Here is a 24,578-nt window from a genome sequence, read left to right on the forward strand (position 1 = left end):
CATTGGTATTCATTTCCAATTTTCTGGCTGCTGTCTCCATCATGTCTCCATAAGACATAGCAGCAGAATTAAGCCATTCGAGTCTGCTCTCCCATTAGTTCATGGCTGATTTACTTTCCCCCCTCAACCCCATTCTCCTGCCTTCTCCCCACAACCTTTGCTGCCCTTATTATCAATAACTTATCAACTTCCACTTGAAATATACCCAATGACTTGGTCTCCGCAGCTGTCTGTGGTAATGAAATACGCAGATTCACCACCCACAAGTTAAAGAAATTAACGCTAGTCTCTCTTCAAGGACGTGCCCTCTAGTCCTAGACTCTCCCATTATTGGAAACGTACTCTCCATGTCCACTCTATCTAGGCCTTTCAATAGTTGACAGGTATGATCTATCCTTTGACTTTTAAAAAGTGCACGGAGCATGTTAGAAGCTAATGCCATATTTCACTGGGAGTATTATGTTTGCCACTGCACAGTACTTTGGGAAGGGTGTGGAGGAGATGTACTGGAATGGTAACAGGGCTACAGACCAATTATGTGGAGAGAGGGCAGATGTGGTTTTCCTCAAAGCAGAGAGATCCTGAGGTGAAACAAACTGAATAAATTTTGATCGGGTAAGTACAGAAAAACTTTCTAGTGATAGAAGAGTAACTGGAGGTCGAGGCAAATGCAGAAGTTGTGTTATGGGAGATGTTTAATACTCTTGAGTTGTTGTGATTCAGGATCCTCTACCTATGATTCCATTGGAATATAGAAGAAGCATTTCCATGATGAGATTCCATCTCCGATCTGCTCCGTTTCCACTACTGGTTGCTTTAATCTCTGTGACATTACCTCACCTGCTATTGAAATCATCACCCCTGCCAGAATCGGCAAGTCATGGTAGCTGGCAGTTAGCGCAAAGCTATTACAGCTCAGGGCGTATGAGTTCAGAGTTCAATTCCAATGCCATCTGTAAGGAATTTGTACATTCTCCCCATGACCACTGGGTTTCCTCCCACAGTCCAAAAACCTACTGGTTAGTAGGTTAATTGGTCAATGTAAATTACCCTGTGATTAGGCTAGTACTAAGCAGGTGGGTTGTTGGGCGGCGCACCACGTTTGGCCAGAAGGACCTGTTCTACACTGTATCTCCAAAAGCTGACACTGCATGAAAAGCTCTGCCATTTGAATCCTGATTTGCACTGTCCTGTTCACACAGAACCTCCAACCAATTCTGACTGTCCTTCCAGCAACGCCCAATTTTATTTTTTTTAAATTCGTCTTCTGACCCTCTAATCTCTAATTTCTATCAGCTCTACAAATGTCCTGCAGTTCAATTACTTCTTGAATGATCTAGTTTCCATTATTCTAAAGGCTGATGATTATGGTTCATTCCCTAAATCTTTCTTCCCCCAAGTACCTTCAAGTCCACTGCCATGGCCAAGTTTCTGTTCTACTGTACTGGTATCTTCTGATGCAGCATGATATCAAGTTTTGCACAATGGCAAATGTCATGCTCCTGAGTTGAATTTCAGTTAGGTAAATTTTCATCCATGTTTTCACTTCGTTCCACTTCCAATTTTCTCACAGCTTTTGTTTAACAAAGTAGTTCACAGCATCGCCTCTGAACAGTTTAAAGTGCCTCATGTTTTGCTGTGTGCTGCCAGAGGAAATAGTTTCTCAGTATCCACCCCTTCAAGCCACCAAAACACTTCAATTAGATCACAATTTAATTGTCTGCACTGAGGGGATATAACAGATTGGAGTCTGAATTCTCAGTTGCATAGTAACTGGAATATGGAGAAGCAACTGTGATATTGACATTCCTTCAAAGTGTACTACTGTTCTCTCTTTATCCTTTGTCTGTACAATTAGTGCAACTGTTGTCAGTGATTACGCACCAGGAGGGTGCACTGTTGTTGAACAAAAAGAATCCAGTCAATACTGTTGATAAACTCTTGCAAACTGACACTTCCTCACAGTGTGCGTGAGACCCAGTTTCAGCCAACAGCTCACCTTGTTAAGATAACTGACGATGTGCTCAGTGGGAGGTGAATTCGGAATACCTTGTTAACTTTTGCCCAGCAGGGGTGGAAGCAGCTGCAACTGTTTACAGCAAGAATTTGTCAAGGTAAGGATCTTTACTAACATTTCTATCAATAAACATGTCACCTGTGATTCTGAGTTTTAGTAATATGGAGTTCCTGGTGCAAAATAAAGTTTAAGTGGACTAAAAATTAGTTTGAGTGTTTTAAATACTGATACACATACTAAACATTTCATTGGTAATGAGTAATGTGGTGTTCAGTTTTTATGCTACTGGCTTCCTGTACCAAACTGAGAGGTCTTGTCTCTAAATGTAGCTCTAAATCTCATAAACTGAACTTTTAGTTGAAACTTAAGTCGTTAGTAAACTAAAGTAGGAGATGGGCTGGACTGTTTTCAGAAGGTTGGACAAAATATGGATTATTGTATTTGCAGAGTAAATAGAATTATTGGAGCCATAAACTGTTCCGTGTAGATTGGAGGTGGTGGTAGGAAAATTACAGGAAAGGGAGGATATTAAAATGTTACCGCTACGGAGCTCTGGCTGGTTTGGATGGTGCCTTTTACCAAAACAATGAGCTCCACTACTCAACAGTTAGTTCCTTTGTATGTTGGAATATTATTGCATTGTAGTAGGATGGATGAAGGGCATAGACACAAAATGTTGACCATTTAGTTCCCTCCACGTGACCCACTAGGGTCTCCCAATGTTTTGTTTGTTGCCACTGCAGCAGTTGGTTGTTCAATTCCATCTAAATATTATTTTAGGGTAGCCTCCAAATAAAACAATGTCACTGCAGGTTGGTGAGTCGCAGTGGGTGTTGTTCAGATACACAAAAATTATTCCAGAACTACAAGGAACTTAAAGTACTGAGGATAGGTTATGGTAAGAATTGTATTCTCTGAAGTGGAAGAGATTATTTTGTGATGTCATCTCTTGATGGTGTTGATTAGGCAAAGTGATAGAGAGAGGAGATAACTTCCTCTGATCTTCCTTTGGAAACCAGAACAAGTATCCATAATAAAATTAGAGCAGAACCCATCAGAAGTGTCAGAAATGATTTGTTCACACCATGAGTGGTTGATATTTGTAATTCTACCCCTCCCCCCTCCCATCTTGCCTTTCGTTAAGGCGGGTGAGGGTTTTGAGGGTGTTAGAAGTGTGGAAATGAGGTGTGGAATCCAATGAAATAATTGAACAAGCTTGGTGGACGAATGGCCTACTCGTGTAGCATCCTGTTTTTATTGGATGCAGGTCCCAGCATCCCATGTTACAGAGCTGTTGTTTGATCAAAATTTAAAGGCATTGCAGAGTTCTGGCTTCTAGAATGGATGTAAAGAAAACAGACATGGGAGATGCCACCAAAGAATAGTGGACAAAGATTGAAGAGGCAGTATAACAGACATGAAACCATCTGATACAATAGAAATAGAAAATTGCAGGAGAAACTCAGACAGACAGCCATAGGCTTAAGACTGTCACTAATAAGAGCAGATGTTTTTTTAACCTAGCATGGTGGGATTTATGCTCATGTTTTTTAAAAATAATGAACCAGAACTGTAAAAGTAGAAGGTACACGAAGCAGTCAATGTGTCAGGTAGCAACTGTGATAAGAGAATTATTAATGTTTTGTGTCTGAGATCCTGCATCAGAACTGGGAAGGAGATAATCTGGGGAAAGGATGGGGAGAACCATGAGAATATCTGTCATATGGTGAGGACTGAATGCGTTAATTCAGCCCTGCCAAAGGGTTTCAGCCTGAAACTTCGACTGTACTTTTTTCCAATGGATACTGCCTGGCCTGCTGAGTTCCTCCAGCATTTTGTGCGTGTTTGCTCAGATTCCCAGTATCTGCAGATTTTCTCTTCTTTTTGAAAGTTGTGGGACATGTCTAACAGGCCAGACTATTAACAGAAAGGAGAAAACTGACGTAAAATGATTTCACGCAGACTTTATGCAAACAGAAAGGAGGAGTACATTATCTAATCATTTGATATTGAATGCAAAATATTGCTGTGTAAAGATGAGGTTATGTAAAAGTATAGGAGGTCACAGATAAAGTCAGAGTGGGATGGAGAATTAATGTGGCAGGCAAATGGAAGTTTAGGATTAGTCCTGCAGTATGAATGCAGCTACATTACTGAGTGATAATCTAACCTGCTTTTGTTTTATTCTATTTCAAATGTTCCGCCCTCTGTTACTAAAAGCTAACTTGGTTTTCCTCTTTCCAAGTACTGACAAAGTGTCTTGGACCTGAAACTTGAGCTATTTATCTTTCCACAGATGTTACCTGACCTGTTGGGTGTACCTAGCATTTCTGATATGCAACAGTGGCATTAAAAAAAAATGAACCTTGGCTGCTAATCCAAGAATTTAACCACTATGCTACTGTACCCTGACCTATTATGTACTATACACCAGTAAGAAATTCAGGTAATGCATGGGAGAGGAATTTAGATAACTGCAAAGGAGAAAGGTAAAGAAGGATATGCAGATTAGGTAGGTTGGATGGGTGATGTTTAACACACAAGCAGTACCATATGCTAAATGAGCCAAAAGCCTCTCACTCAGCTCTAAATTCTATACAGTAATTAAAATAATAAATGACTCATGGAAAAAGCCACAACTGTTTCATTGACTATCTAAAGTGGTAGACGATAGTTATGAACAAAAGTTTAAGTAGTGCTTGTTTCATTTGAGTAAAAGAAGATGAAAGAAAGCTGTAATATGGCTTTTCAGGGTTATACCTTGTGGGTCATTAGACATGTATTGTAAGAAACGGCTCTGCAGTAGCAAACTTTACAAGGGAGCCATTGGTTATTAATGTTGGCCGGAACATAACTGTATAGCAACAGGCATTCTATACGGCCACCAGCTTGTTGTAGGTCATCCAGACAAATTCTGGACATAGGTGTCATGGTAGAGGAATGATGTCTGTTTAATGGATGTTCCTAAATAAAGTTTTAAATAACGGGGTTTCAATCGGCCCTTCCTGACTGTTGTTGAGTGCTCTCCCTGGAGGAGATGTCCAGTCTCAGTTAGAAATGACCCCAGCTAAATATCGAAAATCAGAAAAAGACGTGGCTGATTCTTCAATTTGCAAACCGCTTCTGAGGAATGTGTCTTATCACAGAAAAATCTAACAGCTCTTTTCAGTTCCTGTTGATGATGGATCTGTCAATGGCTGTGTTTAAAAGCAGTGCTTTCCGTCGGCATCAGTTCCTGCTGCAGGATGTTCTCCGCCCCGTCTCGAAGCCTGCATGTTTTTCCTTGTAAAGCTTGCTCTCTGCACGCAAATTAAGTGAAGCACGTTCAGCTGATGTAATGGCCCAGCTTGTTGGGTGCAGTAAATGGATATGGTCATGTGGGTTTTATGTCAATTTCCAAATCCTGCATTTTGGTGGGATTTATGGGGATTGAAAAGTTCAGGAGGGCATGGCATCCACAGCTCTGACTCCTGTATCTCCACTACTTGAGATCCAATTGTCCTTAACTTTTTCTTCCTGAGGTCTCTGAACCTCTGTCCAGTGGGTGAGATCGCAAGTACCACTGACACCATCTATGGTGAAATATGCTGGAACCCCTGAAACTGTGCTTCTCACTTTTTCTGTCCCCTCACAGGAGTGTGCCAATTCCATCAAAGGAATAGATCTAGCCACCAAAGAGTAGTGGAATTTACCCTTAGAAAGATTGAGTCCAAGTTGAGAATTGAGGGCACAGGAAAATGGCCAGCTGCTCATTTGGCCAATCAGCTTGCTGAACTGGTTCCTGTGTCCAGGTAGGGGTGGCACTGCAACGCCAGAGGAATGTGAAGCTGAGTTTGACAATTGGTCTTTGTGGGACTGAACTTGTCTGATTGGGTCATGACTGCCTGTCTCTCAGGTTGATTAGGAATTGTAGGTTCATCTGCAATATTCTGAGTGAAGGAAAATCATAGAGACATTAATAAAATAATTCAACAGTCAGAGAGCACACAGCACAGAAACAGGCCCTTCAGCCCATCTAGTCTGTGCTGATTTGTTATTCTGCCTAGTGTCATCAACCTGCACTGGCACAATAGCTCTCCATATATCTCTCATCCAAACTTCTCTTAAAAGTTACAGCTGAACTTGCATTCACCACTTCTGCTGCTAGCTCGTTCCACACTAGCACTACCCTCTGACTGAAGAAGATCCCCCTTTCACCCCAAAAACCATGACCTCAAGATCTAGTCTCACCCAACCTGAGGGGGAAAACACCTGTAAGCTACCTATACCCTCATAATTTTATGGACCTCAGTAAGATCTCTCATTCTCTGATGCTTCAGGGAATAAAGTTGTGACCTATTTAACTTTTCCCTGTAACTTAGGCTCTCAAGTACAGGCAACATCCTTGTAAATTTTCTCTTTACTCTTTCAATCTTATTGATATCTTCCCTGTCGGTATGTGACCAGAACTAAACACTATGTTCCACATTCAGCATCATCACCGACTTAAACACCTCAGGATAACATTCCAACTCCTGTACTCGATGGCCTTTATACATCAGATCAATGTGCCAAAAGCTCTCTTTATGGCCCTATCTACCTATGACACCATTTCCAAGGAATTATGCATCTGTGTTCCCAGCTCCCTTTGTTCTACCAAGCACTTCAGTGTAAGTCCTGCTCTAGTTTGTCCTGCCATACTACAATACCTCTCATTTGTCCGCACTAAATTCCATCAACTATTTTTCAACCCATTTTTCCAGCTGCTGCTACCTTTGATAGCCCACTTTGTCCCAAAACTTGCTGTCATCTTCAAATTTGATGATCTAGTTTACTACTTTATCATCTAAATCAGTAGTATGCTGTGGATGATAAACAACAGGAGACCCAGCACTGATCTCTGAGGCACATTACTAGTCACAGGCCTTCAGTCAGAGGGACAACCATCTACCACCACTCAATCTTCTCTTACTAAGCCACTGCGGAATCCAATTTACTATTTCATCCTGAATGCCGCTTGGACCAGATTCCCATGCAGGACCTTATCATAGACATCACTGAAGTCCATGTAGACAACATCCAACACCTTTCCTTCATTAACCTTCCTTCGCAATCTTTTCCAAAAAGCTCCAAAGACACAACCTATCATGTTGATTATGCCTAATCAGGCCCTGTCTATCCTGTCCCTTACAATTCCTTCCAATAATTTACCCATGATTGATATCAATTTCTAGTAGAATTGTACAGTGAAGCAACAGGTTCTTTGGTCTGCCCTGTCCATGCCAACCAACGTATCCATCTATACTAATCCCATTTATCGGCACTTGATCCATAGTTTCCTTCGCCTTGGTGATTCCTTTTGAAACGTCTGCCTCCAACACCCTTTCAAGTAGTACATTTAAGATTCCAATCATTCTTTGAACAAAATCTTCCTATTATTAGTTTTAGAATAGTTTTGGAAAAGTTAGGGCTGCCCCACAAGTTAAAATCCCAAACTGGGGCAAGGCTAATTTTGATGACTTTAGATATAAATTTGAAAAGCTTGATTGGGAGAGGCTGTTGGCAGATAAAAGGATGTGTGGCAAGTGGGAGGGGGGATCTTAAAAGTAAGATAGTGATAATTTGTGTATAGAGTGAAGGGGAAGACTGGCAGGATTAAAGACCCCTCGTTCACAAGGGATGGCAGGACTCTCATAAGGAAAAGGAGGAGGCATATGTCAGGAAGAGGCAGCTGAGATCATGTGACTCCCTTGAGGCATGTAAGAGATATAGGAGTGATTTAAGAAAGAAATCACGGTAGTGCAGTGGCTAGCATACTGTTTTACAGTGCCAGTAATTGGGGTTTGGTTGCTACTGCTGTCTGTAAGGAGGTTGTACGTTCTCTCCATGACTGTGTAGGTCCAACTCCCTCCCACGTTCCAAAGACACACGGGGTGGTAAAGATTGTAATGTAGTAAGGTTGAGACATGCAATTATAATACGCTGGTTTAAAACCATGCTTTATTGTATTAATACAGTTATGCTGTTGTGTATTTTATTTTGTGCAGATTTTCTCAAAATGGAATGCATTCCTCTAATTACATTATATAATCGGGTGTTTCTTTTTTTTTGCTGTTAAAATAGTAATTTATTTGATTAGGTTGAGCTTGTGTAATAGCCAATAGGATTTATCTTGTTAACACTTCATGCAATAAGATGCTCCAGACATTCTAGGAGGACTGAGGGTAGCTATTTTCTGGAGAGCTTGCAGGAGCTTTGAGGGAAGAAGGAGAAAGAAGGAAAATGAAAACTGACACCAAATACAGCAGAAGAACACAAACTCATTTGGACTGCTGTTGGAGAATCCTCACACAAACTTTGGTCTCACAGAGAATGTGCAGATAACTTTTAGTTAGCTAGTTATCACGTGACCTTGGAGTAAGTTTGACGCCTTGTCCTTGGATGTTGTGTGGATATTTATTTATGTTTCACTTGGACTGTGTTTTCAGATGGTTCAATACCATGAGAAAGCAAAGTAAAGCAAATCAGATTGATTACGCAATAATGAGCGATGATTATGTCCACACCATAGGTTAATATATATGTAAAGGGCCCTTTTCTTTATTTTGTTTGTTTTAGCTTAAAATATTTTGTCAATAGAACTTCAATTTAAGTTTATACTGGTGTGAGTTAAACTCTTTGCTTCCTGGTGAACAGTAAATTTGCATGGGTGTGTCAGTGTTCATAGAAGTAACAGTCCTACTTTCCCTTAAAGGAACATTCAAACTATTATGTTTTCTGTTTACCCTTGCCCTAGTGATGTTTATTTATTGGAAGTGGCCTTTTCATCATTATTCCCCATGCATTGTAGAGTTATATTACTGCTAGTTTGCATTCACAGTACTGGTTAACTCATTATGAACCTATGGTGAGAGGATTACACATTTTTTGAGGGCTCATCTGGGATGGATGCTTTTACGATCTAATGCTGTACGAATGTTGTACTATGGCTGTATAATGATTGGATAGCCTGTTTATTTGTGCTTAAGCCAGTATTACACCGATGTTATTTTTGTGCAATTTAAAGTGTGTCATATTTAAGGTACAGGTTTCCCCCACTGTCCAAAGGTAGAGTGTTCCTATGAAACGGTTTGTAAGCCATAATGTCATAAAGTGAATAAGCAATTACCATTTATTAATATGGGAAAAATTCTGGAGCTTTTCCAGACCCAAAAAATAACCTACAAAATCATGCCAAATAACACATAAAACCTAAAATAACAGTAACATATAGTAAAAGCAGGAATGATAATGATAAATACACAGCCTATATAAAGTAGAAATATTTTTCTGCAGCATTGTCTAGCGCAGCGAAAATCTCGCGGAAGTGCCCCCGGCAAAAACATGGCACAAGTGCTCTCTCCAGTAACCTTTAAGCTATGAAGCTGCCAAATCATACCAAATAACACATAAAAATAGACAGCCTATATAAAATAGAAATAATGTATGTACAGGCAACACACATCAAAATTGCTGGTGAACACAGCAGGCCAGGCAGCATCTCTAGGAAGAGGTACAGTCGACGTTTCAGGCCGAGACCCTTCGTCAGGACAGTGTAGTTTCACTTACCGGAATCGGGAAGACTCTAATAAATTGCAGTTTCGTCACAGTTAAACACTTACTTATACAAATAACCACCTGACGCAATTGGCAATCGCCTCTGATCTGGGCCGACATTTACGTGCCAGGTGGCCCCTAATTAATTAGCTTGTTTATTCCGGCTTTTTTCTTAAAGATGTGCTGGGTGTGTCCCGACTACCGCTGCGCCACTGCGTCCTTCGCGGCCCGGCATTGGTCGGCGGCCCAGAGGTTGGGGACAACTGCTTAAACTATGAAGTTCCCCTCGCCTCAGAGACCGATCAAACCACTTATGAGAAGCAGGATCTCCAGGGTAGTAATCTCGGGATTGCTACCTGTGCCACGTGCTAGCGAGGGCAAGAGTCGTCGGATCAGGCAGATGAATGCCTGGCTGAGAGACTGGTGTAGGGGGCAGGGCTTCAGATTCTTGGATAATTGGGATCTCTTCTGGGGGAAGTATGACCTGTTCAAAAAGGACAGGTTACACCTGAACCCGAAGGGGACAAATATCCTGGTGGGAAAGTTTAATAGAGCTGTTAGGGAGGGTTTAAACTAATTTGGCAGGGGGATGGGAACCGGAATGGTAGAGCGGAGGAAGGGGAAAACAGAAATAAATCTAAGATAGTGAGCAGTAAAGATGTCAGGAAAGACAGGCAGGTGATGGGGCAAATGTGTAGCCATTGGGATGAGTTGAAGTGCAATAAAGTTGCAGTGAAATCAAAGCAAAAAGTATCAAATACTGGTCTTAAGGTGTTGTACTTAAATGCACGCAGCATAAGGAATAAGGTGGAAGATCTTGTCGTACAGCTACAGATTGGCAGGTATGATATTGTGGCCATCACTGAGACCTGGCTAAAGGATGCATGTCTCTGGGAGCTGAACGTCCAAGGATACACGGTGTATCGGAAGGATAGGAAGGTAGGCAGAGGGGGAGGAGTGGCTTTATTGGTAAGAAATAATATTAAATCATTAGAAAGAGGTGATATAGGATCGGAAGGTGCAGAATCTTTATGGGTTGAGCTAAGGAATAGCAGGGGTAAAAGGACCCTGATGGCAGTTATTTATTGGCCTCCAAACAGCTGCAGGGATGTGGACTACAAATTACAACTGGAAATAGAAAAGGCTTGTCAGAAGGGCAGTGTTATGATAATTGTGGGGGATTTTAACATGCGAGTAGATTGGAAAAATCAGGTCGGCACTGGATCTCAAGAGAGAGAATTTGTAGAATGTCTGCGAGATGGCTTTTTAGAACAGCTTGTTGTTGAGCCCACTAGGGGATCGGCTGTACTGGATTGGGTATTGTGTAATGAACCGGAGGTGATTAGAGAGATTGAGGTGAAGGAACCCTTAGGAGACAGTGATCATAACATGATTGAGTTCACTGTGAAATTTGAAAAAGAGAAGCCAAAATCTGATGTGTCGGTGTTTCAGTGGAGTAAAGGAAATCACAGTGGCATGAGAGAGGAACTGGCCAAAGTTGACTGGAAAGGCACACTGGCGGGAAAGACGGCAGAGCAGCAGTGGCTGGAGTTTATGCGAAAAATGAGGAATGTGCAAGACAGGTATATTCCAAAAAAGAAGAAATTTTTGAGTGGAAAAAGGATGCAACTGTGGTTGACAAGAGAAGTCAAAGCCAAAGTTAAAGCAAAGGAGAGGGCATACAAGGAAGCAAAAATTAATAGGAAGACAGAGGATTGGGAAGTTCTTAAAACCTTACAAAAGGAAACCAAGAAGGTCATTAAGAGAGAAAAGATTAACTATGAAAGGAAACTAGCAAATAATATCAAAGAGGATACTAAAAGCTTTTTCAAGTATATAAAAAATAAAAGACAGGTGAGAGTAGATATAGGACCGATAGAAAATGATACTGGAGAAATTGTAATGGGAGATGAGGAGATGGCAGAGGAACTGAACAAGTATTTTGCATCAGTCTTCACTGAGGAAGACAGCAGGATACCGGACACTCAAGACTGGAAGATTGCAAATGTCACTCCGCTATTTAAGAAGGGGGCAAGGAAGCAAAAAGGAAATTATAGACCTGTTAGCTTGACGTTGGTAGTTGGGAAGTTGTTGGAGTCGATTGTCAAGGATGAGGTTACAGAGTACCTGGAGGCATATGACAAATAGGCAGAACTCAGCATGGATTCTTTAAAGGAAAATCCTGCCTGACAAACTTATTACAATTTTTTGAGGAAATTACCAGTAGGCTAGACAAGGGAGATGCAGTGGGTGTTGTATATTTGGATTTTCAGAAGGCCTTTGACAAGGTGCCACACATGAGGCTACTTAACAAGATAAGAGCCCATGGAATTACAGGAAAGTTACATACGTGGATAGAGCGTTGGCTGATTGGCAGGAAACAGAGAGTGGGAATAAAGGGATCCTATTCTGGTTGGCTGCCAGTTACCAGTGGTGTTCCACAGGGATCAGTGTTGGGGCCGCTTCTCTTTACATTGTACATCAACGATCTGGATTATGGAATAGATGGCTTTGTGGCCAAGTTTGCTGACGATACGAAGATAGGTGGAGAGGCCGGTAGTGCTGAGGAAATGGAGAGTCTGCAGAGAGACTTGGATAGATTGGGAGAATGGGCAGAGAAGTGGCAAATGAAGTACAATGTTGGAAAGTGTATGGTTATGCACTTTGGCAGAAAAAATAAACGGGCAGACTATTATTTAAATGGGGAAAGAATTCAAAGTTCTGAGATGCAACGGGACTTGGGAGTCCTCGTACAGGATTCCCTTAAAGTTAACCTCCAGTTTGAGTCAGTAGTGAAGAAGGCTAATGCAATGTTGGCATTCATTTCTAGAGGAATAGAGTATAGGAGCAGGGATGTGATGTTGAGGCTCTATAAGGCGCTGGTGAGACCTCACTTGGAGTACTGTGGGCAGTTTTGGTCTCCTTATTTAAGAAAGGATGTGCTGACATTGGAGAGGGTACAGAGAAGATTCATGAGAATGATTCCGGGAATGAGAGGGTTAACATATGAGGAACGTTTGTCTGCTCTTGGACTGTATTCCTTGGAGTTTAGAAGAATGAGGGGAGACCTCATAGAAACATTTCGAATGTTAAAAAGCATGGACAGAGTGGATGTGGCAAAGTTGTTTCCCATGATGGGGGAGTCTAGTACGAGAGGGCATGACTAAAGGATTGAAGGGCACCCTTTCAGAGCAGAAATGCGAAGAAATTTTTTTAGTCAGAGGGTGGTGAATCTATGGAATTTGTTGCCACGGGCAGCAGTGGAGGCCAAGTCATTGAGTGTATTTAAGGCAGAGATTGATAGGTATCTGAGTAGCCAGGGCATCAAAGGTTATGGTGAGAAGGCGGGGCAGTGGGACTAAATAGGATAAAATGGATCAGCTCATGATAAAATGGCGGAGCAGGCTCGATGGGCCGAATGGCCTACTTCTGCTCCTTGGTCTTATGGTCTTATGGGCTACCTTTAAATTCCACTTTCGCGACACTTTCATCACCATCGTCCAGTGCTTTCTGTTTCAGCTTATTAAAAAGACTGACTGATTTCTCCTTAAGAATAAGAAAACTTAATGGAACACCACGCTTTGTACAGGCTTTGTGGAAACACCTTCTGTTAGCGAAAACAGGTAACTAATGTAGGTCTTTCGTAACAGCGATGTGTCATAAAGTGAACGTTCGGAAAACGGGGGCCACCTGTACTATGATATGGATGCCGTGGAGATTAAGGTTTGGTGTAATAAAAAGTGATTATTCAGTCTCAATGATTGTGAACTGAGAAATGTTTCTGTTGATGTTAGTAATGACAGTTTAGTTAAAGTCTTGGATCTAGGAAAAGTTAAGCTCATTGATCAGTGTATGAACAAATCAGTTGGCTAATATTTTGTACTAGTCAAGACCTCCAGTGATGTGACTGAACTCACTCTGCCTGATGTGATAGGAATAGCTGGTGAGGCAGGCCCATGGCCAGTTCATGTGTTTAGGGTTGCACAGAATACAACTCCAGATGCTGCTGAGGGTGAAGATTTTCACTTTACATTGCTCTTTTCTGAGGAATGAAGGGAAACTGAGGCTACATCCATACTAGACCAGATAATTTTGAAAAACTCAGTTTCGTGTAAAAACAACCTATTGTCCACACCAGGCATTTTTGAAAATACCTCCATCCACATTAAAACAGATTTTTGGGCGAATCTCCTCCTACTGGGCATGCGCAGGACACAGCTACAGAAAACAAGTGATGTTTGGTGTTGAATCCCGCTGTGAAAGTGCGCGTTTGTGCAATTACAGACTAGAAAAACTTAAAAGGAAATTGCCAAATGATGGACAGCTGTAACTCTCGCACAGGAGGATTTAAAACTTAAAAAAAAACAAATACTGGAGCGTATGGAGGCAACCGACAAGGAGTTCACGGACAGTACGACCCGGCTGACGACGAACATTGAAAAACTGACTAACTCTGTTGCATTAATAAAACACCTTGTTAAATGTATAAAACATGTCTGCATCAGTGTTATCTTGTATTTCCATGCAATGTTACGTTAATTAGGCTGTTACACTCCTATTGTCAGAGAAGTACTTGCATAAATAGGTAAACCATCTTCATACAAGCAAGGACAGAAAACAGGGCAAAGTGAGTACACTTAGTTATTCAGCAAGTTGTGGGTTAAAATATTTGGTAAGTACATTTCTAACTCTTCTGGCTTCAGTCTCGTTGCCGTCTGTTCTGAAATTGTTAGGTTGTGTGGGGGGTTGCGTTCAAGAAAGCAATGAAATGCCGCGCTCCCGCTACCATCTGTTCCGGCACGTCATGACAACTTTTTTAAAAATAACCGTTTACCCTGTACACACTACACCGGCCATTAGGTATTTTCAGATTTAAACACTCTGGAGTGTTTTAGAAAAGCTCCATTTTCGGGGGAGGAAAACGCTGTTTCAACGTGGACGGAGGGTCAAAACAAGGAGAAAAAGCTTCGGTTATGGATTTATCTGGTCTAGGGTGGACGTAGCCTGACTAATGTTAAAAATCTACTAAGTCTTTCAGCTGTTGATCTAAATTCTGAGCTGGTTTCTGCTATCCCAACACTGGTCAATAAGTGTCAAAATGTACTTTGTACCTGCTGAAATCCAAGGGTATTTCTAGCCGTGAGTGTTCTCTGGAGTCAAACCCACACCCAGTGGAGAAGCAAAATATGAGGGCATCTCATTTACTGGATGAATGACAGAGCGTAGACACTATCAAGAAGCAGATACTGATTGAGAGTTTAAAGGGTCCTGTTGCTGATATAGTAAGTTTCCTAAAGGCAGAAAATCCTTTATCCATGTCAGCATACTACGTGCAGGCTCTGGAAAACGCTTTTGGCACTATTGAAAGTTTAGCTGATCTTATGGTAAAGTTCAGACATGCATTTCTTTTTTTTTGGGTAATTTATTTTTTATTGAAGTTTATCATCAAATAAACATTTCCATAAGATGTATTCCAGATACTGTACATATCTATCATATAATCATATTTGTCACAAATCTCCACATAATATTTATCTGAGGTATACACTTATAGAAAGGAGAGGAAAGAAAGAACAATCGAAAGAAGAAAACTATGTACAGAGTAGGGAGTGATTTTTTTTCAACATATTCATTGACTCCTGAGAATAAAATCAGGCCTATGAGGTGTTGTGCAGTTAAACCATTTTTTCCCAGTATGAATCAAATTGTTCCAACTTATGATTAACAGATGCTGTTATCTTCTCCATTTTGTAAATGTCCATTGTAATTTCCATCCATACTCTTAAAGTTGGGCTCTCCTGTGATAACCATTTCCTAGTAAGGGTCTTTTTACCAGCCACCAGCTGTATATTCATTAAATATTTATCTCTTTTTAACCATTCTTAAGGTATATACCCAAAATATATGGTCTTACTCTCTAAGGGTATTTCACATTTAAAAATATCTTGTAGGGCATTATGTATCCCACTCCAATAGTCTTTGATAACGGGGCATTCCCAGAAAATATGATAATGGTTTGTATTTTGATTTCCACAATTTCTCCAGCAAACAGGGGGGTTACTACCATAATGGGATTTCTGAGAGGGTGTAATAAAATATCTTATCAAGTTTTTCCATCCAAACTCCCTCCATTTCTGTGAACTGGTACACGTCCATTGATACCTCCATACTGTTGTCCATTCTTCCTCAGATATTATTATCCCTCCTTCCTTCTCCCATTTTGTTTTAATGTATGAAGTCGAATGTGTTTTAAGATTTGACAAACCCTTATACATGCTTGAAATGATTCTACTACTGTTGTCTGAATTGTATGCTTTTCTAAATAGCTCTATCAAACATGCTTTGGTTATATTTTTAACCGTCCTATTAACATACTGTCACATCTGTAAATACCGATTAAAAGTCTTGTTTTTCTAATAAGTTTTTCTCTTTGAGCATTTCAAAACTGAACAGTTCCTTCTTTCATTATATTGCAAATAGCTGTTATTCCTTTAGCTGTCCAGTCCTTAAATCTAGCATCCAGTTTATTCAGCGTAAAATCTGAGTCATATGCACACCATTTAAGAATTGCTATGCCTCTCTAGTTTATATTCTTTTATAATAGTTTTCCATATTTTAAGAGTCCATTTCACCCATGGGTTATCAATAGTATTTATGTAACTTTGTAGGTTGTTATCAGCTAAAATTGCCTGTATGGGGATGGAAAGTATCTCCTCAATGTTTTTCCATTGAGCGTCAATGATGGGTTGCACCAGCGTATCACAGCTCTCAATTGTGCTGCAAAATAATAATCTCTAAGAGAAGGTAGGCCCATACCCCCTTTTCCTTGGCTAATTGCAAAGTTTTGAGATGAGCCCTAGGCCTTTTACCTTGCTATATATATCTTGATAGCATCTTGTTCCATTCATTGAATTGATTTTGGTTAATCTCTATTGGTTGGGTCTGAAGAGATATAGTAGTCTGGGCAGTACATTCATTTTAACATATTCAATCCAGGAACTGAGGCCAAAAAAAGGAATTAGGTTCCATCTTGTTATATCTTCCTTAATTTTTTTATATATAGGCTGATAATAGCATTCTGATAATTTTGCCAAATCTTTTGGCATAATGATGCCCAAATATTTGACAGATTCTGTTTATCATGCCCAAGGATATCTACTTCCAATTTTTTTTGGTGGGCTATAATTATATGAAAGTAGTTGGGTTTTATCTATGTTGATCTTGTATCCTGATAATTGGCCATATTGTTCAAAGGATTGCATCAATTTAGGTAAAGAGTATGTTGGTTGCCCTAGATAGATCAAAATGTCATCCGCGTAACAGGCCCTTTAATAGTAATTCCCCTGATATCTTCATTTTGTCTGATGTATTGAGTTACTGGTTCCAGATATAATGCGAAGAGTAGCGGTGACCATGCACAACCCTGTCTCGTGCCGCTTTCTAGGGTAAAACGATTATATAAATATCTATTGATTTTAATCCTAGCAGTAGGATTGTCATACAGTGCCTGTATAGTTTTAATAATTTTATCATGTAGACCAAATCTATGTAAAACTCTGTAAAGAAAATTCCAATTGACTGAATCAAATGCCTTTTCAGCATCCACGCTTATCACTATTGCTTCAATTTCATTTTTTAAAATATGATCCATAATGTGAAGTGTCCTTCGTATATTGTCTTGTGTTTGGCGTTGTTGTATAAAACCTGTCTGATCATTATGTATCAGTGTGGGTAGAAACTCTTCTAATCGTTTGGCCATGATGGAGGTAAATATTCTATAATCCAAACTAAGAACAGGTATTGGTCTAAATGACCCACATTCCATTTTATCCTTGCCTTCTTTCGGTACAGCTGAGATTATCGCCTCCTTCCAGCTGGGTGGCATTTGCGCCTTTCTTAGAGCTCAGTTCAGTGTCGGGAGTAAAACAGGAATTAACTCATTTCTAAATTCTTTATACCACTCTGCCGTATATCCATCTGATCCTGGTGACTTAGTTTAAGCTTACTAATTGCAGCTTTTAGTTCAATTTCAATTATGTCAGTCATCATTCTACTTTGTTCTTCGCTTAAAGTGGGTAACTCTAAAGAATTCAGGAAGGTGTCAATGTGGATTAAGCTTCCCCCAGAACTTTGGAATATAGAGTTTTGTAAAACATTTCAAAAGCTTCTTGAATTTCACTCAGCTTATTTTTTTTGATCACTTTTGTTCTTGGATCCCTAATTCTATGAATTGTATTTTCTGCTATCAACTTTTTCAGTTTCCACGCCAGTATTTTCATAGATCTAGACCCACTTTCATAGTGTCTCTGTTTCAGAAACATTAATTTTTTCGAATTTCTTGTGTAGCCAAACTATTAATTTCTTTCCTAATTTTTTAAATTTCCTCTAGTGTATCCTGTGCCAAACTCAACTTGTGTTTTTTCCTAGTTGCTTCAGCTGATTTTGTAATTCCTCTAATGTTTTATTCCTTATTTTTTCTTATATGAAGATATCACTATCATTTTCCTTCAGCTTTCAGAATGCCAGACATGCATTTCAAGAAGAAAAGAAGCTTTCTGCCTACCTTCAGGTTAGATAAACTGCTGCATTGTTTGTGCTGCAAAGGACAGCATTCATTGTCCGAGATAAAGAGTGGAGTGAGTTGTGAGGGGCATATTGCCACAAAGCAAGGTTGCTCTACATATTTGAATAAACACTACAGAAATATTTGGCTGTCTAACCTAACAGGATACCACCCTCAGAAGTGGCATGCAGATTTCACATCTCATTCCTGTGGCAATAGTTTCTAGTTTTCCGGTGAAGAAAAAGGAAAAGAAACTGTTTCCTATACCGGAAAAGCTGACATCAAAGTCATTCAACTTTGACTCACCAGTACCAGAGGAATGGAAAAAGAGACTAACTGATCAGATGTTGGAACACAAAGATGTCTTTTATACTGATGAGTTTGGTGTTGGTCGCTCCAAGAGTAATCATCACACCATCAGAGTGATAGAGGACTCATCTTTCCAGGAGAGGTCTCACTGGTTAGAACTAGTGGAGGTTGAAGATGTTGAGCAGCACCTGCTGAAACTTAAAGAAGCTGCAATTATCACTGAGCTGAGGAGTTAGTTGTTGCCTATAGTTGTTGTGAGGAAAAAGAATGGGAAGGTATGAATGTGTGTTGATTATTAAACACTGAACAGACCTACAATCCCAGACCAAGATACTGTTCCATGGATTGAGGGTGCTCTGGCCTGCTTTAGTGGAAGCAAATGATTCAGTGTGTTGGATCTAAGAAATGGCTATTACCAAATACCAATGAGTGAATCTGGTAAAGAAAGGACAACATTTCATTTCAAAAGGTGCCTCAGGGTATATCAGGAGCACCAGCTACTTTCCAACGTGTTATGGAGCAGACTGTTGGAATCTGCTTGAAGTAATTGTGTACTTGGATGACCTCATAGTGTTTGGGTCAACACTAGAGCAGCATGAGGCAAGACTACTGAAGGTGCTGGACTGTATAAGACCACAAGACATAGGAGCAGAATTAGGCCATCTGGCTTATCGAGTCTGCTCCGCCATTCAATCATGGTTGATTCTTTTTTCTTCTTCTCCTCAACCCCAGTTCCCAACCTTCTCCCCGTAACTTTTGATGCCATGTCCAATCAAGAACCTATCAATCTCTGCCTTAAGTACACCAAATGACCTGGCCTCCACAGCTGCATGTGGCAACAAATTCTATGAGTTCAACAACCCTTTGGCAAAAGAGATTTCTCTGCATCTCTGATTTGAAGGGGCACCCCTCTATCCTGAGGCTGTGCCCTCTTGTCCTGGACTCTCCCACCATGGGAAACATCCTTTCCACATCTACTCTGTCTAGGCTTTTCAATATTCAAAAGGTTTCAATGAGATCCCCCTCATACTTCTGAATTCCAGTGAGTACAGACCCAGAGCCATCAAATGATCCTCGTATGATAACCCTTTCATTCCTGGAATCATCCTTGTGAACCTCCTCTGGACCCTCTCCAATGCCAGCACATCTTTTCTAAGACGAGGGGCCCAAAACTGTTCACAATACTCAAGGTGAGGCCTCACCAGGGCCTTATAAAGCCTCAGCATCACATCCTTGCTCTTGTATTCTAGACCTCTTGAAATGAATGCCCAAGTCCTTTTGCATCTCAGATTTTTGGATTTTCTCCCTGTTTAGAAAATAGTCCACATATTTATCTCTACTACCAAAGTGCATGACCATGCTTTTTCCAACATTGTATTTCATTTGCCACTTTCTTGCCCATTCTCCTAATCTCTCAAACTCCTTCTGCAGCCTACCTGTTTCCTCAACACTGCCTGCCCCCCTACCAACCTTTGTATCATCTGCAAACTTGGCCACAAAGCCATCTATTCCATCATCTAAATTATTGATATACTGCATAAAAAGAAGTGGTCCCAACACCGACCTGCAGAACAACTCTAGTCACTGGCAGCCAACCAGGAAAGGATCCTTTTATTCTCACTCACTGCCTTCTACCAATTAGCCAATGCTCTAACCACGTTAGTAACTTTCCTGTAATAATATGGGCTCTTAACTTGGTAAGCAGCCTTGTGTGTGGCACCTTGTCAAAGGCCTACTGAAAGTCCAATTATACAACATCCACTGCATCCTACTTGTAATCTCCTCAAATTCCAACAGGTTCGTCAGGCAGGATTTTCCCTGAAGGAAACAGTGCTGACTTTGTCCTATCTTGTCCTGTGTCACCAAGTACTCCATCACCTCATTCTTGACAATTGACTCCAACATCTTCCCAACCACTGAGGTCAGGAAAACTGGTCTATAATTTCCTTTCTGCTGCCTTCCTCCTTTCTTAAAGACTGGAGTGACCTTTGCAATTTTCCAGTCCTTTGGCACTACGATTTTTGAAAGATCATTTCTAATGCCATCACAATCTTTAACACTACCTCTTTCAGAACCCTAGGGTGCAGTTCATCTGGTTCGGGTGACTTATATACCTTTAGGTCTTACAGCTTTTTTGAGCACCTCTCTTGTAATAGTAACTGCACCCACTTCTCTTCCTCTACACACTGCAACATCTGGCACACTGCTAGTGTCTTCCACAGTGAAGACTAATGCAAAATACTCATTAGGTTCAGCAGCCATCTCCTTGTCCCCTGTTATTATTTCTCCTCTGTCATTTTCTAGTGGTCCTGTATCCACTCTCATTTTTCTTTTATTTTTATCATACTTGAAAAAACTTACTATCCACTTTGATGTTATTTGCTAGCTTGCTTTCATATTTCATCTTTTCCTTTCTAATGATTTTTTTAGTTGCTCTCTGCAGATTTTTAAAAACTCCCCAATCCTCTATCTTCCCACTAATTTTTGCTTTGTTGTGTGTCCTTTCTTTTGCTTTTACAATAGCTCTGACTTACCATGTCAGCCATGGTTGTATTATTTTACCATTTGAGTATTTCTTCATTTTTGGAATGCATATGTCCTGCACCTTCCTCATTTTCCCCAGAAACGCACACCATTGCTGCTCTGCTGACATCCCTGGCAGTAGCTCCTTCCAATTTACTTTGGCCAAAACAACAGGAATTGTGCAGATGCTGGAAATTCAAGCAACACACATCAAAGTTGCTGGTGAACATGTCGACTGTACCTCTTCCTAGAGATGCTGCCTGGCCTGCTGCGTTCACCAGCAACTTTGATGTTTGTTACTTTGGCCAACTCCTCTTTTGTACTACTGTAATTTCCCTTACTGCTACATCAGTCTTTACTTTCTCTCTATCAAATTTCAAGTTGAACTTAATCATATTGTGATCACTGGTTTCTAAGGGTTCTTTTATGTTAAGCTCCCTAATTGCCTCCAGTTCATTCAATCAGCTGGTCAGTGGGTGCCGTGTCGAATCCGGGTTGGCGGCTATGCACCTCCATCTTCTTCGATCTTGCGACAGCACCAAGTACAGCCTCTCCTCCAGTTTGTTTTCGCTGGCCGCCTTGGCACCGCCTGCCGCTGCCCCCGCCGAACTTGAGCCCAAGGACATGTCGGCCTCCAGCCGCGGCCACTTCTTCGAGCCCGGCCCTTCCTTGGGCAGGTCCAGGCACATGGTGTAGCGCCCAAGTTCATCATGTCTCTTCTAACTAGGTGCATAGCATACGATTCATAGATACGTGGTGAGGCTTTAATCTCTTCCACAGAAGATGGCCGTTGGCTCACAAGGAGTTCATCCGCCTTTTGTCAGGCCTTGTTTTTCTTTTAGTTCTGCTGGGTGTCCTCACACCCTCCTCACCAGACTGAGTCCGGTGGGGGAGCCGGCCCAAGTTGCCGACCACTTGACCACGGCCCCTGGCCGAGCACCGGGCGCCTGCCCCCCACCGAAACTCTCTGAGCATCCAGCGCCTGACCGAAAAGCCAGAGTCTGCAGAGGAACTGTGGCAAGTTCTCCAAGATGATTGGAACAATCAACCAGCCAATTTTCTTATAAAACTACACAACAGTAGCAAAGAGTATTGATGCAGTTTTAAAGGCAGAGTGGTCACACCAAATATTGATTTCATTCAGCTTTTTGCTGCTTACAGCTCTTTATAGTAATTTTTTTGATACTGAGAAATTTTTCACTATCTTTGAAAGCATCTTTGCTTTACTGAATTTTTTTTACATGTGCCTATAGTACATTACTATATAGAAGTTTATCGAAGTTTTAGATGATATGACAAATCTTTGCAAGCTTATAAGAAAGTAGAGCTGCTTCTTTATACAGTAATGGCATTTATGTGCTGAACCCTAGACAGATCCTCTGAAATGATAACACAAAGGAATTTAAAGTTGCTGACCCTCTCTACCTCTGATCCCTCAACAGGTTCATGGACCTCCAGTTTCCTTCTGCTGTAATCAATAGTAATGGACAGCGAATTTTTTTGAAAGTGTTGCTTCCTTAGAATTTTATTGTGGTTGAAGCTGAACACAAATACAATTTGTATAACACACATCAAAGTTGCTGGTGAACGCAGCAGGCCAGGCAGCATCTCTAGGAAGAGGTACAGTTGACGTTTCGGGCCGAGACCCTTCGTCAGGACTAACTGAAGGAAGAGCTAGTAAGAGATTTGAGAAGGGGAGGGGGAGATCCAAAATAATAGGAGAAGTCAGGAGGGGGAGGAATGGAGCCTAGAGCTGGACAGTTGATTGGCAAAAGGGATATGAGACGAAGGGTCTCGGCCTGAAATGTCGACTGTACCTCTTCCTAGAGATGCTACCTGGCCTGCTGCGTTCACCAGCAACTTTGATGTGTTGCTTGAATTTCCAGCATCTGCAGAATTCCTCGTCTTTACAATTTGTATAATGTAGGAATTTGGAAAAACAAGAAATTAGCTTCTTATTGAATATCATGCATTTAATTGCATAACAGTACTGATGATTTGCCATAGTTCAACTGAATTTAAAATGATGATTTTCGTTTGGACTCAGTGTCGGAGGCTTCTTGCTTTTGTGTTCAGCAATAATCAGCCAGCATTGATGGATTCCAGTTGTTGTGATACTGTTTCTCTATGACTGCAATGTCCCGGTGAAAACTTTCACAGTGCTCGTCACTCTCAGCGCCAAGGTTTGCAGGGAAGAAGTCTAAGTGGGAATGCAGAAAATTAATCTTTAGTGACATGTTGCACTTCCTGGTTTTGTATGCCTGAAACATCTGTCAACCAGCTACACGTAGTTTGGTGCTCTGTTGTTTACCAAGAAAATTTTCACCAACATCCATGAATACCTTCCATGTGATTTTCTCTGGTCCCATGAGTAGTTCTTTGAATTCCTTGTCATTGATGTCTTTGTGAACCAACAAAATACCTGCCTTAATCTTGGCATCAGTTACTCTGGGAATCACCGGTCTCAAATATCGAAATCCTTCATGAATATTTTTGAGCCTGTTGACAGCAGATTCCATCTTTACAGTCTTGAGCCAAGCAACTCTGGTTGTCTTGACCTGGTCATTTAATTCAGGTTGAGTTATCAGATGAGGCTTGACATAAAGGGTTCAAAATCTGTTTCAGTATCAGTGTCATTTTCTATTCTTGGCTCATGCATCATAGCATGTTGGTCTGCCTCCTAGACTCCATGTCTCTATTGGCTTTGATAGTGGAAGACTATCATTATGTGGCACAGGTCTCATGGCTGGAGGGAGATTGGGGTATTCAATGGATTTCTTGTTTTTAGCAAAGAAACCAGATACACTGGTCAGACAGAAGTAGCAGTCTGTCACATGATCCTCCTGCTCTCGCCATATCCCCGGGATAGCAAATGGCATTGGCTTCCGAGCCCCTCTGAGCCAATCTCCAAGGTCAACAGCGCATGTTGTGCAACAACTGTGAGGAGCCCAGGCTTTGTCTTGGTCACCAATTTTACACCCAAAGTAGAGCTCGTAGGCTTTCATAATAAGAGGAATCAGGAGTCGTAGTCATAAAGAAGTACAGCACAGAAGCAGGCCCTTCAGCCCATCTAATCCATTCCAAAAACATTGAAGCTGCCTACACCCATTGACCTGTTCCAGGACCATAGCCCTTCATACCCCTACCATCCATGTACCTATCCAAACATCTCTTAAATGTTGAAATCAAGCTTGCAAGTACCACTTCTGCTGGCAGCTCGTTACACATGCTCACAATCCTCTGAGTGAAGAAGTTTCCCCTCATGTTCCCCTTAAACTTCTCACCTTTCACCCTTAACCTATGACCTCTGGTTGTAGTCCCACCCAACCTCGGTGAAAAAGCCTGCTTGCATTTACCCTATCTATACCCAACATAATTTTGTATACCTCAATCAAATCTCTCAATCTTCCACATTCTAAGGAATAATGTCCTAACCTATTCAATCTTTCCTTACAACTCAGGTTCTCAGATCTGGCAACATCCTTGTAAATTTTCTCTGCCCTCTTTCAACCTTATTTACATCTTTCCTCTGTCATGATCTGTCTTGAGATTTAAGTGTATACTCACCACAACTACAATAGAAAAGTGTTG

At 41.0% G+C, this 24,578-nt stretch overlaps 1 protein-coding gene across 2 annotated transcripts in view; it reads left to right on the top strand.

The window, feature by feature from the left end:
- Window positions 1-1,585: 1,585 nt before the first annotated feature.
- The window catches only part of ano7 (anoctamin 7), a 199,348-nt gene continuing 176,355 nt past the window's right edge, over window positions 1,586-24,578 (top strand). The window contains exon 1 of one of the 2 annotated variants that reach the window (XM_072255798.1): window positions 1,586-2,114. The gene's annotated coding sequence lies outside the window, so the exon portion shown is untranslated. The remainder of the gene's footprint in view (window positions 2,115-24,578) is intronic. The other variant, XM_072255797.1, reaches the window with a different exon arrangement.

This window comes from Mobula birostris, chromosome 4 (genome assembly GCF_030028105.1).
Source record: "Mobula birostris isolate sMobBir1 chromosome 4, sMobBir1.hap1, whole genome shotgun sequence".
Lineage (NCBI taxonomy): Eukaryota > Metazoa > Chordata > Chondrichthyes > Myliobatiformes > Myliobatidae > Mobula > Mobula birostris.